This window comes from Microcebus murinus, chromosome 32 (genome assembly GCF_040939455.1).
Source record: "Microcebus murinus isolate Inina chromosome 32, M.murinus_Inina_mat1.0, whole genome shotgun sequence".
NCBI lineage: Eukaryota > Metazoa > Chordata > Mammalia > Primates > Cheirogaleidae > Microcebus > Microcebus murinus.
This window is the reverse complement of record NC_134135.1, coordinates 3,341,520-3,353,532: the sequence shown is the minus strand read 5'-3', so window position 1 is coordinate 3,353,532 and position 12,013 is coordinate 3,341,520. Positions and strand designations below refer to the sequence as shown.

At 40.9% G+C, this 12,013-nt stretch overlaps 1 long non-coding RNA gene across 1 annotated transcript in view; it reads right to left on the bottom strand.

Annotated features, from left to right (window-relative positions):
* The window catches only part of LOC105874738 (uncharacterized), an 84,739-nt gene that overhangs the window by 19,008 nt on the left and 53,718 nt on the right, over window positions 1–12,013 (bottom strand). The window lies entirely within an intron of this gene.

Below are 12,013 nucleotides of genomic sequence, written 5' to 3'. Positions count from 1 at the left end.
TAAGTGGAGAATTCCACTGATCAGAGGCAACTACAATGTGGTGCCTGCAGCTTGTGCAAGGCAGAGCTTGGCATGGGGCTAAAGGTTAAGAAATGTGATCAAGGGATGTCAACAAAACAAACAACCTGCCACTGGAACTATCATAAACTTGAAGGCTATTCCTGCTTGACTCCTGACCATATAGAGAAATAGAGAAATATGTAGGCTCCGTGTTCCTGTTTTATGTTACTGCTTAATTAATGACTTTGTCTTTAACTTGTATGCTCAGCCATGTCTTTTCCTTAATTAGGGCTTAAAATGCTTATCTTGAAAAATTTTTGTGACCATTTGCTCTTATGGATAGAATTAGGTAATGGATCTCTTGAAGCCTTTGGGGAGCCTTAAAACCTAAACGAATGATCTGTACACATAAATCTATAACCACTGACAACTATTTGCTATACCAATAAATACTGGTGCTGGATTTCACTCGGTGTCCCCTGGCTCACAGGAATGCTGGAGGAACCCTGAATTCCCCATCACTTTAAACTAGACTTTGTCTCTGTCTCTATTATTTCCAAATCTCATTCGATGATCCTGCCTGGGACCCGTTTTGTTGGGAGAGTCGTGAACTCCCAGCACCTCTCCTGAGATTAGAGCCACCGACAGCGTCCTCATCTTGGTAGCACTTTTGTTTCTTTTTATACCCTCTCTGCCATGATTTACTTTTGATTTTATTTTTTTGATAAGACTACTCAGTGGCTGATGAAGACAGCTGCCTTAATCAGTGCGTGTTTCCCAACTGTCAGTCCCTTTATTCTCTCAAATAGTCACCCTTAGGCCGGGCACAGTGGCTCACGCCTATAATCCTAGCACTCTGGGAGGCCAAGGTGGGCGGATCGCTCAAGGTCAGGAGTTCAAAACCAGCCTGAGCGAGAGCGAGACCCCATCTCTACTAAAAATAGAAAGGAAATTAATTGGCCAACTAAAAGTATATAGAAAAAATTAGCTAGGCATGGTGGTGCATGCCTGTGGTCCCAGCTACTCAGGAGGCTGAGGCAGAAGGGTTTCTTGAGCCCAGGAGTTTGAGGTTGCTGTGAGCTAGGCTGACGCCATGGCACTCTAGCCTGGGCAACAAAGTGAGATGCTGTTTCAAAAAAAAAAAAAAAATTAGTGCCACTTGTGTATGCAAATTCTTTGTGTGCACTGGAGAAATATACAATTTCCTCATCACATCAGAAAAATATGAATTGTGATTGTGAAAAATGGTGGAAAATGGCTGACCTCTTGGCTCTCGGCTCTTGGGGTGAGAGGTGAAGAGGGTAGACAACCACGCACAAGTCATCTACACCTACTCTGGATCAGCTTCGCAAGACTGCAGACACCAGGATACAGAAATCGTGGACAATAATCAAAGGTGAACTGACGTTCTTCCACAAAACCTGGGGAATTGGAAGTGTGGTGGGGAAGGAGCGTGTCCACGCATCTACTGCCCCATGGGCTGGCCGGAGGAGGCATCCCTTCTCCCCTACACAGGGAGATGATCCCTTCCCCACTGATCCCCACTCCCATGCAGGCAGGGAACTGCCTGAAGTTGGTGGGAGGTGACAATGTGGGCAGACAAGCAGTTTGGAAAGGAGTCTGGAGCAGGCAGCATTTTGAATTCTCCACAGCACCCCGCTGAAGCAGGAAGAGTCTGAACCCAACAGCCACTTCCCAGCCCCACCCCCCCACCCCGTGGCTTGGAGATACCACGGAGGGCTGCACTGGAGGTGTTTTTTCAGGCATCCCCACTACCCTGGACCAGCTGAACTGTTTGTGCTTCTGGAGAGGGCAGATTTTTTAGCTCCCAGTGCTCTGCTGAAGCTGTAGTGGGTGGGGAAAAAGTCCGAACCCTGAAGCCACTTCCCAGTCTCGCTGCCCTGCCCTACGGCTGGAAGACGCTGCAGAGAGCTGTGCTGGAGGTGTTTTTTGGGAATCCCCACTATCCTGGGGCAGCTGAACTGTTCGTGCTTCTGGAGAAGGCAGCTTCTTGAGCTCCCAGTGCTCCACTGAAGTAGTAGTGGGTGAAGAAAAAGTCCGAACACTGCAGCCGCTTCCCAGCCCCACTGCCCCACCCCGTGGCTTGGAGATATCGCAGAGGGCAGTGCTGGAGGCATTTTTCAGGCATCCCCACTATCCTAGGACAGCTGAACTGTTCGCGCTTCTGGAGAAGGCAGCTTTTTGAGCTCCCAGTGCTCTGCTGAAGCGGTAGTGGATGGGGAAAAGGTCCAAACCCAGCAGCCACTTCCCAGTCCCACCGCCCTGTCCTGTGGCTCGGAGAAGCTGTGGAGGGCCGTGCTGGAGGCATTTATCAGGCATCCACACTACCCTAAACCAGATGAACTGTTGGAGCTTCTGGAGAAGGCATCTTTTTGAACTCCCAGAGCTCCACTGAAGCAGTAGCAGGAGGGGAAAGTGTCCAAACACTGTAGCTGCTTCCTAGCACTGCTGCACTGCACCATAGCTTGGAGACACTGTAGAGGTCAATGCTGGAAGCGTTTCCCTGGCACCCCCTCTACGCTAAACTGGCTGAACTGTTCAGACTTCTGGAGAAGGTAACTTGTTGAGCTCCCAGCACTCCGCGGAAGCAGTAGCAAGTGGGAGAGGGTCTGAACCCAGCAGCCGCTTCCCAGCTCCACAGCGCCGCTCCATAGCTTGGAAACGCTGTGGAGTGCTGCGCTGGAAGCGGCCTCAGGCATACCCTCTACCCCAAACCTGCTTATCTGATAGGGCTTCTGGGGAAGACAACCTTTTTGAGCTCCCAGCACTCAGCTGAAGCAGGTGTAAGAGCTGAACCTGCAGGTGCAGAACTCAGCAGCCGCCTTCCCATACCGCAGAAACGAGTGCTGAATTTGGCATTTTACCTCAGGACACTTCCAGGTCCAGGAAGTAGAGACTCTACCTTAAAGGAGGCTTGGCCTTTGGATACCATTGAAGCTTTGGCTGGCGCTCTGTAGACAGAGGGCAGTTCCCCACACATAAACCAATGCATCTCTGTGAGTGGGGGATTTAGGGAGTGCAGTGGTCATTTGAAGCCAGCCTGCCAAACCCAACCCAGTCTTTCGCCAAACAGGGGACCTGCAGTGTCAGTGCCGCCAAAGTGTGCCACTGCCACTCCGTAGCTTGGAAATGCTGCGGAGGCCTGCCCTGTTAGTGATTTCAGTCTTCCCCTCTGCCCTATCCCAGCAGGTGGCCTCGGAAGCTGAATTTAAAAGGGTGGAAAGGCAAGAGCTGTGTTTTCGTTCGGCGGCTATCTCACAAGTTTGAACCTGGGTGGTTTCTTACTGCATTCAGCTATTGGCAATCTGCCCAGAGAGCCGAGCCTATCTTAGCAAGGCGGAGTAGCGAAGGAGGCTGCTATTCCTGAGGACTCAAGGAACCCTTGGGAGTGGCAAGAAATTTGCTTAACACTGAGATACCTTTATATCCTATTTGGAGGCTTAGAGCGCAATACAAAGATATATTGTCTACATTGATAACTGACTCCTTCCCACAAACCACAGAGAACAAAAGTAAGCGTAAACTCAGTGCTTAACACAGTGCCTCCCACTTCAACCTAGTGGTGGAAACTGGTCTCCATCTCACTAGAGTGAATGAACCCTTGGGGGTCTAAGCAAGCGACCCAAACCCACTGAACTCTGTGCACAGAAGGTGAAGACATCAGGTCAAAGATAACCCAAGAGGCCCAAACTCCTCTTAGATGATACAGGACCAGAACACATACTCCCCAGCTCTTCCAAGGATCATTCCTTTGGAACCCAGGAACACAGCTCATACTCAAGTTCTAGCACCTCTGGTCCTCAACAAAGTATCCAGATGAGGAAGAACCAGCGAAAGACATCAGGAATCATGAAGGATCAGAGAGAAAAGTCACCTCCAAAAGAAAATACTCATTCTCCACCAACTTACATGATATGATTAAACTAACAGAGGAAGAATTCTGGATATGGAGTGTTAGAAAGCTCAACGGAATTGAAGAGAAAATAGAATCCCAACATAGAGAAACCACAAGAACAATCCAGGAAATGAATGAAAAATTCTCCAAAGATATAGAAGTAATTCAGAGAAACCAAGCAGAAATTCTGGCAGTGAAGGAAACATTCAAGGAACTCTATAATAATACAGTGGAACACCTCAAAAACAGGATAGATCATGCTGAGGAGAGAATCTCAGAGCTTGAAGATTATACCTACACACTAAACAAATCAGAGGAAGAAAGGGTGCACAGAAATAAGAGACAGGATCAAAGCTTACAGGAAGTATGGGATTATGTAAAAACAAAGTTGAATCTCAGATTTATTGGGATTCCAGAAGGGGAAGAGGAACATTCACAAGGGTTGGAAACTTATTTTACGGCATACTGGAAGAAAATATGCCAGGCCTAGCTAGAAATCTGGATATCTAAATTCAAGAAGCACACAGAACTCCTGCAAGACACAATGTGAATAGGCAATCGCCTCATCATGCGGTTATTAAGCTAACAAAAGTAAATGTGAGGCCGGGCGCGGTGGCTCACGCCTGTAATCCTAGCTCTTGGGAGGCCGAGGCGGGCGGATTGCTCAAGGTCAGGAGTTCAAAACCAGCCTGAGCAAGAGCGAGACCCCGTCTCTACTATAAATAGAAAGAAATTAATTGGCCAACTGATATATATATATAAAAAAAATTAGCCGGGCATGGTGGCTCATGCCTGTAGTCCCAGCTACTGGGGAGGCTGAGGCAGCAGGATTGCTTGAGCCCAGGAGTTTGAGGTTGCTGTGAGCTAGGCTGACGCCACGGCACTCACTCTAGCCTGGGCAACAAAGTGAGACTCTGTCTCAAAAAAAAAAAAAAAAAAGTAAATGTGAAAGAAGCAATCCTCCGTACAGCAAGGCGAAAACAAATAACCTATAAAGGAAAGCCTATCAGACTAACTGGAGACTTCTCATCTGAAACCTTACAAGCCAGGAGGGAGTGGGTGCCTATCTTTAATCTTCTAAAACAGAACAAAGCCCAACCTAGAATTCTTTATCGGGCAAAATTAAGTTTCATCTATGAGGGTGAAATAAAATCCTTCTCAGACAAGCAATCGCTGAAGGAATATGCAAAGAGCAGACCAGCCCTACAGGAAATTCTCAGACCTGCCTTCCACAGTGAACAGGGCAATAGACACTCCTCAAAATAAAATCTGCAAAGAATTAAAGTCTAGACCTCGAACTTCATGATGGCTCAAGGTCTAAGACAAAGTAACAGAACTTCACCCATCAATATGAATGGAAATCTTTCTCCAATTTCAATCCTCTCAATAAACGTAAATGGTTTAAACTGTCTTCTGAAGAGACATAGGCTGGCAGAGTGGATAAAATTCCACAAGTCTAGTATTTGCTGTCTACAGGAAACACACCTAAACCACAAAGATGCCTCCCAGCTGAAGATCATGGGATGGAAAACTATCATCCAGGCAAATGGAAATCAAAAGAAAGCAGGGATAGCCATGTTATTCACAGACATTAGATTTAAATTAGCAAAAGTAAAAAAGGATAAAGACGGCCACTTTATAATGGTGAAAGGGAAGATCTAACGATTCTTAATATTTATGCTCCCAATGCAGGAGCACCCAATTACATAAAGCAAACCTTGTCTGAGCTAAATACCACTTTAAACAATTCTGTCATAGTATCAGGGTACTTCAACACACCACTAAATGAACTGGATAGATCCTCCAAACAGAAATTAAGTAAAGAAATAAGGGACTTAAACAAAGCTATTGACCAAAAAGATCTGACAGATCTATACAGAACATTCCACCCAAATAAAGTTGAATTTACATTCTTCTCAGCAGCACATGGAACCTTCTCCAAAATTGATCACATACTAGGCCGCATACTACCAGATCTCAAAAAATTCAAGAAAATAAAAAGAATACCATGTGTCTTCTCTGACCATAGTGGTATAAAATTAGAGTTCAATTATAACACAAATACACACCACATCACTAAGTCATGGAAACTAAAGAGTCTACTGTTGAATAACTATTGTGTCAAGGAAGAAATTTCAGAGGGAAATCAAGAATTTCTTCAAACAAAACGACAATGGAGCCACATCTTACCAAAACCTATGGGATACAGCAAAAGCATATCAGAGGAAAACTAAACAATAAATGCTCACATCCAAAAAACAGGAAGATTAGACACCAACAACCTAATGAATAGACTCAAGGAATTGGAAAAAGAAGAGCAAACCAATTTCAATTCTAGCAGAAGAAAAGAGATGTCTAAGATCAAAGCTCAACTAAATGAAATGGAGAACAAGAGAATTATATGGAAGATCAATGAAACCAGAAGCTGGTTTTTTGAAAACATCAACAAAATTGACGGCCCTCTGGCTAGGCTTACAAGAACTCAAAGGGAAAGGACTCTAATAAACTCAATAAGAAATGAAAAAGGAGAGATCACAACAGACTCTACAGAAATAGAAAACATTATGTTTCACTGCTATAGAAATTTATATGCCCAAAAACTACAGAATGAAGATGAAATGGACAGATTCCTGGACTCATACAACCTCCCTAAGATCACCCAGGAGGTAACTGAGTTCTTGAAAGACCAATCACAAGCTCAGAAATTGAAGCAGTAATTAAAAACCTCCCCAAATGGAAAATCCAGATGGCTACACTTTAGAGTTCTACCAAATGTACAAAGATGAACTGATATCTACACTACAGAAACTATTCCACACCATTGAGAAGGATGGTATTCTTCCTAACTCATTCTACAAAGCCAGGAAAGGATGCAACAAAAATGAAAATTACAGACCAATTTCCCTCATGAATATAGATGTAAAAATCCTAAATAAAATTTTAGCAAATAGAATACAGAAGCACATCAAAAAAATAATTCACCATGACCAAGTGGGATTTATTCCTGGGATGCAAGGCTGGTTCAACATACGCAAGTCTATAAATGCAATTCACTTTATAAATCAATAACAAAGACCATATAACTCTGTCAATAGATGCAGAAAAAGCATTTGACAAAGTCCAACATACCTTTATGATAAAAACTCTTAACAAAATAGGCATATATGGCCCATACCTTAAATTTATGAAATCCATTTATGTCAAACCAACTGCTAGTATCATTCTACATGGGAAAAATTGAAGTCATTCCCTCTTTGAACCGGAACTAGACAAGGATGCCCACTTTCTCCCCTCCTATTCAACATAGTGCTCAAAGTCCTAGCTTTAGCAATGAGGCAAGAGAGGGGTATCAAGGGCATCCAAGTCAGAGAAGATGAGACCAAACTCTCACTCTTTGCCGATAATATGATATTATATTTAGAAAACCCCATGGATTCATCCAAAAGACTCCTAGATTTGATAAATGAATTCGGTAAAGTTTCAGGGTATAAAATCAATATATACAAATCAAAAGCATTCATATATGCCAAGAACCATCAAGCAAAAACTCAAATCAAAAATGCAAAACCCTCTACTATAGCCCCAAAGAAAATTAAATACCTAGGAGTATACTTAATGAGAGATACAAAAGATCTATACAAGGAGAACTACGTAACACTAAAATAAGAAATTGCAGATGATTTAAACAGATGGAAAAATCTACCATGTTCATGGATTGGTAGAATCAATATTGTTAAAATGTCAATATTACCCAAGGTGATCTACAGAATGAATGCAATCCCCATCAAAATACCACCAGCATTCTTTACAGATCTAGAAAAAATAATTCTTCGCTTTGTATGGAACCAGAGAAAACCACGTATAGCCAAAGCAATCTTAAGTAAAAAGAACAAACTGGGAGGCATCAGTCTTCCAGACTTCAAGCTGTACTATAAAGCAATAATAGTTAAATCTGCCTGGTACTGGCACAAGAACAGAAGCATCGATATCTGGAATAGATCTGAGATTCCAGAGATCAAACCATCTGTATACGGTAACCTAATCTTTGATAAAGCAGACAAAAATATACTATGGGGAAAAGATTCTCTCTTCAATAAATGGTGCTGGGAAAACTGGTTAGCAACATGCAGAAGAGTGAATCAGGATCCCAATCTCTCACCTCTCACAAAAATTCACTCAAGATGGATAACAGACCTAAACCTAAGGCATGAAACTTTAAGAATCCTAGAAGAAGATATTGGGAAAACCCTATCAGATATTGGTCTAGGCAAAGAATTTATAAGGAAGACCCCCAAGGCAATCACCGCTGCATCAAAAATAAACAAATGGGATCTGATCAAATTAAAAAGTTTCTGTTCCTTCACCTGTCTAGTGAAAAAATAAAAAGAGAAAAAAATTTTTTAAAGTTTCTGCACTGCAAAGGAAATGATCATTAGAGCAAAGAGACAACCCACAGAGTGGGACAAAATATTTGCTCTCTACACTTCTGATAAAGGTCTAATAACAAGAATCTAGAACTTCAAAAAATAAACAAGAAAAAATCAAACAACCCCATCAAGAAATGGGCAACGGAAATGAACAGAAACTTCTCCAAAGAAGACAGAATAATGTGCTGCAAACATATAAAAAAATGTTCAACATCTCTAATCATTAGAGAAATGCGAATCAAAACCACAATGAGGCTGGGCGCGGTGGTTCACGCCTATAATCCTAACACAGTCATGGGAACAACCCAAATGCCCGTCAATTCATGAGTGGATAACTAAAATGTGGTATATGCTCACAATGGAATATTACTCAATCCTAAGAAATGACAGTGAGCTAGCACCATTTATGCTATCCTGGATTAAATTTAAGCCCATAATACAAAGCGAAATGACACAAGATCTGGAAAATGGGCTACACATCTACTCGCCATCAAATTGTTACTGACTAAAACTATGGTGCTCAAAAAATGGTAGTGTTCAACAGGGATTTGGGGGGGTGGGGAATCCTCATCTTAAGGATGTGGCAAGCATTGTTGGGGGGGAGGGATTACCTTTAACCCTTTTTAGGGAGAGGCAAAGATATATGCTGTAACCAAAATGTCTTAAAAAAAAATCTGTTATCAGGAGGTGGGCAGGCGGAAGGGGGGAGGAGAAGAAGGGTATGTACTTACATGGTGGGTGTGGTGTGCACCACCTGGAGGCCAGGCATGCTTGAAGCTCTGGCATACCAGGTGGGGGGACAGGGGCAAGATATGTAACCCTAACAATATTTGTACCCCCATAATATGAGGTAATTAAAAAAAGAAAAATATAAATTGTGTATTTTTCACTGTGTTCACAGATTGATGTACTGATGCTTCCCAGATTCTTAAGCACATTTATAAGCCAGTCTCACTGCACATGGAGTTCTGAGTTACACAGAGACTTTGCTCAAATATTAATTAAAAAATAATAGCCACAGTAAATGAAATCTTATGTAATTTTCATAAATACTCTTATAATTGTATTTAATAAGAGTCATTGTGGAGAAAATCAGAGTCCACTAAGTAATTCCTGAAAGAATGTAGAGAACCTGAAAATGGCTTTTAGTTTGTATTATTTAATGTAATATATTAAACTTTTCTATGATTTAACTGTACCCAGGGTCTTAAAGACAGTTCAATAAAAATGACATAGCATTTCATATGGCCCCTCAAAAAACTGAGGTAGAATGTAGAGTCACCCGGAGATGAAGCTAAAAGAAAAATGGTTTTATTTATTGCAAACATTTGAGGCCATGTTGTTAATATGGAATATACCTTACATCCTAGGACAAATATGATAATTTGAGATGTGATAATGCTTATGGAGAAATATTAGCATATTAAAATATTTTCCATTAAACACTGAAATAATGAACTGCAGGAGACAAAGGAAAACAAAAAAATGTGGCAGTTGATATTTAAAAAGAGTGTAGGTAGGGATCCAGCATTAAATAGACATTTCCTTTCTGAGATCAAATTGAATGGATTTTGGTGATGTTTAGAAAGTAGGTTGTTCTCATTAAACCTTGATGCTAATTGGCTCTGTTGAAAAAAAATAGACCAGAACAGGTTTTAGGATGTTGTCTTGCATTTCCAATTATAAGAAGCAATTTTTATGGAAGAATCTTTTATCAATATTAGATCCAAAGACATGAATTTGTTTATTGAGGAGTTTTATTGCTTTTGAAATTATCAAAGGAGGCAAATGGACACATTCTAAAGAAAAATGTTCATATTAACTCAAACATAGTGAATAATGTCAGGTACTGCTATGTAATTAAATTATAAATAGTTGCAATTCTTAAGGTCAATCTTTATTTTGGAATAAATTTATGCCTGCAGAAATGTGGCAAAGATATTTAACAAAGAGTCCTCATACATCTAATATCTGTTATCATTTCTCTTGATGTTAACATCTTACATTACTATGGTATGTTTTCCGAAACTAAGAAACCAACATTGGCATACGTTACTATGAGCTAAACTTGAGACTATTTGCATTTTGCCAGTTTTAACACGAATGTCTTTTTTCTATTCCATGATCCAATACAGAATACCACATTATATTTAGTCGTCATATCTCCCTATTCTCCTCTCTGTTAAAGTTTCTCAGCCTTTTCCACTTTTTCATGACTTTGGAAGGTTTGAGGAGAAGTGGTCCATACTTTTTAGAATATCTCTGCAGTTAGGGCTGTCTGATGTTTTTCTCATGATTAGCCTGGGTTTATGGATCTTTAAAATATCTCATCATGTCGTGTCACATCAGGGATTATATACAATTAACATCACTGGTGATGTTAAACTTGATCATTTGCTTGAGGTGATATTTTTCAGGTCTCCATTATAAAGTTACAGTGTGTCCATTTTCATCCTCCTTTGTTTGGATGGGAATCACCGAAGTCTAGCCCACACACAAAGGATTCGGGGTAGCTGAATTAATCTCTACCTACTGGAAAGAGGAGTATATACATGTTCTAATTGACATTCTTCTATCTGAAAGATTTGTCTCTTCTCCCTCATGTATTTACTCAATGATTTATCATATCCATATAAAATCATGTATGTTGGTTTTATGTTGTGTATTGTAATAAAAACTGTATGTATATTTTTGCTCAAATTGTTACAGCTTTGGCTGCTCATTTGGAGCTCTATCAGACTGACTTTCCATCCCTTTGATAGTCTTGAATTTAAGAAAATCTTTCCTGCTTTCTGTTAGTGCAAAATGCTCCGAGCTCATCTAGTATTTTTTCTAGGCTAAACATAGAATCAGACAGTTCTCCAAGAAGCCTTTATTAGATGATTGTATTAGCAATCAACATATAGGTGCTGAGTGCTCATTGCTACTGAATGTCACTAGTGTTAGTCAAGAACATACACATTTGTACATACGTCTTTAATAGCTGCCTATCCATCTATCTAGATATGAGTTTATACTTGTGTCTCATTCTAATCCAGTAGTACCACAGGGTTCTTTCCCCTTGCTTATGTGTATTTGTTAAGTAATATGGCATTCGAGGCACCTACATTTTCAAAATAACCATACTTTGTATTTCTCACAGAGTTTATGAAAAATTATTAGCTGTTGAAAACTGTTGTTTTGAATTCTTAGGTGTATATGTAACATGCTGAACAAGGATGATACAGTGATACATTTGGAAAGCTAATTAATTTTCCTCTGTTCTTTGAAATCCATTTTGTGAGATACAAATTGCCAGAGGGCACTGTGAAATTCATGATTCGTTAGGCACTAGGTAAAGTTTTAATATGTGTACTATGTATTTACATTAACCTCAACCCTCAAGCTGAGTCCCTCTACTGGGCAAGTACCAATGTAATAATGTCATCCTTCTTCTCATTAATTCAAAGTTTCTCTCTGTGCCATCGTCATTCTCTCCAGAGGGTGAATACAGAAGTGATGTCAAAAGTTAACATGGGGCCGGGCGCGGTGGCTCACGCCTGTAATCCTAGCTCTCTGGGAGGCCGAGGCGGGTGGATTGCTCGAGGTCAGGAGTTCGAAACCAGCCTGAGCAAGAGTGAGACCCCGTCTCTACTATAAAAAAAAAAAAAAATTAAAAAAAAAAAAAGTT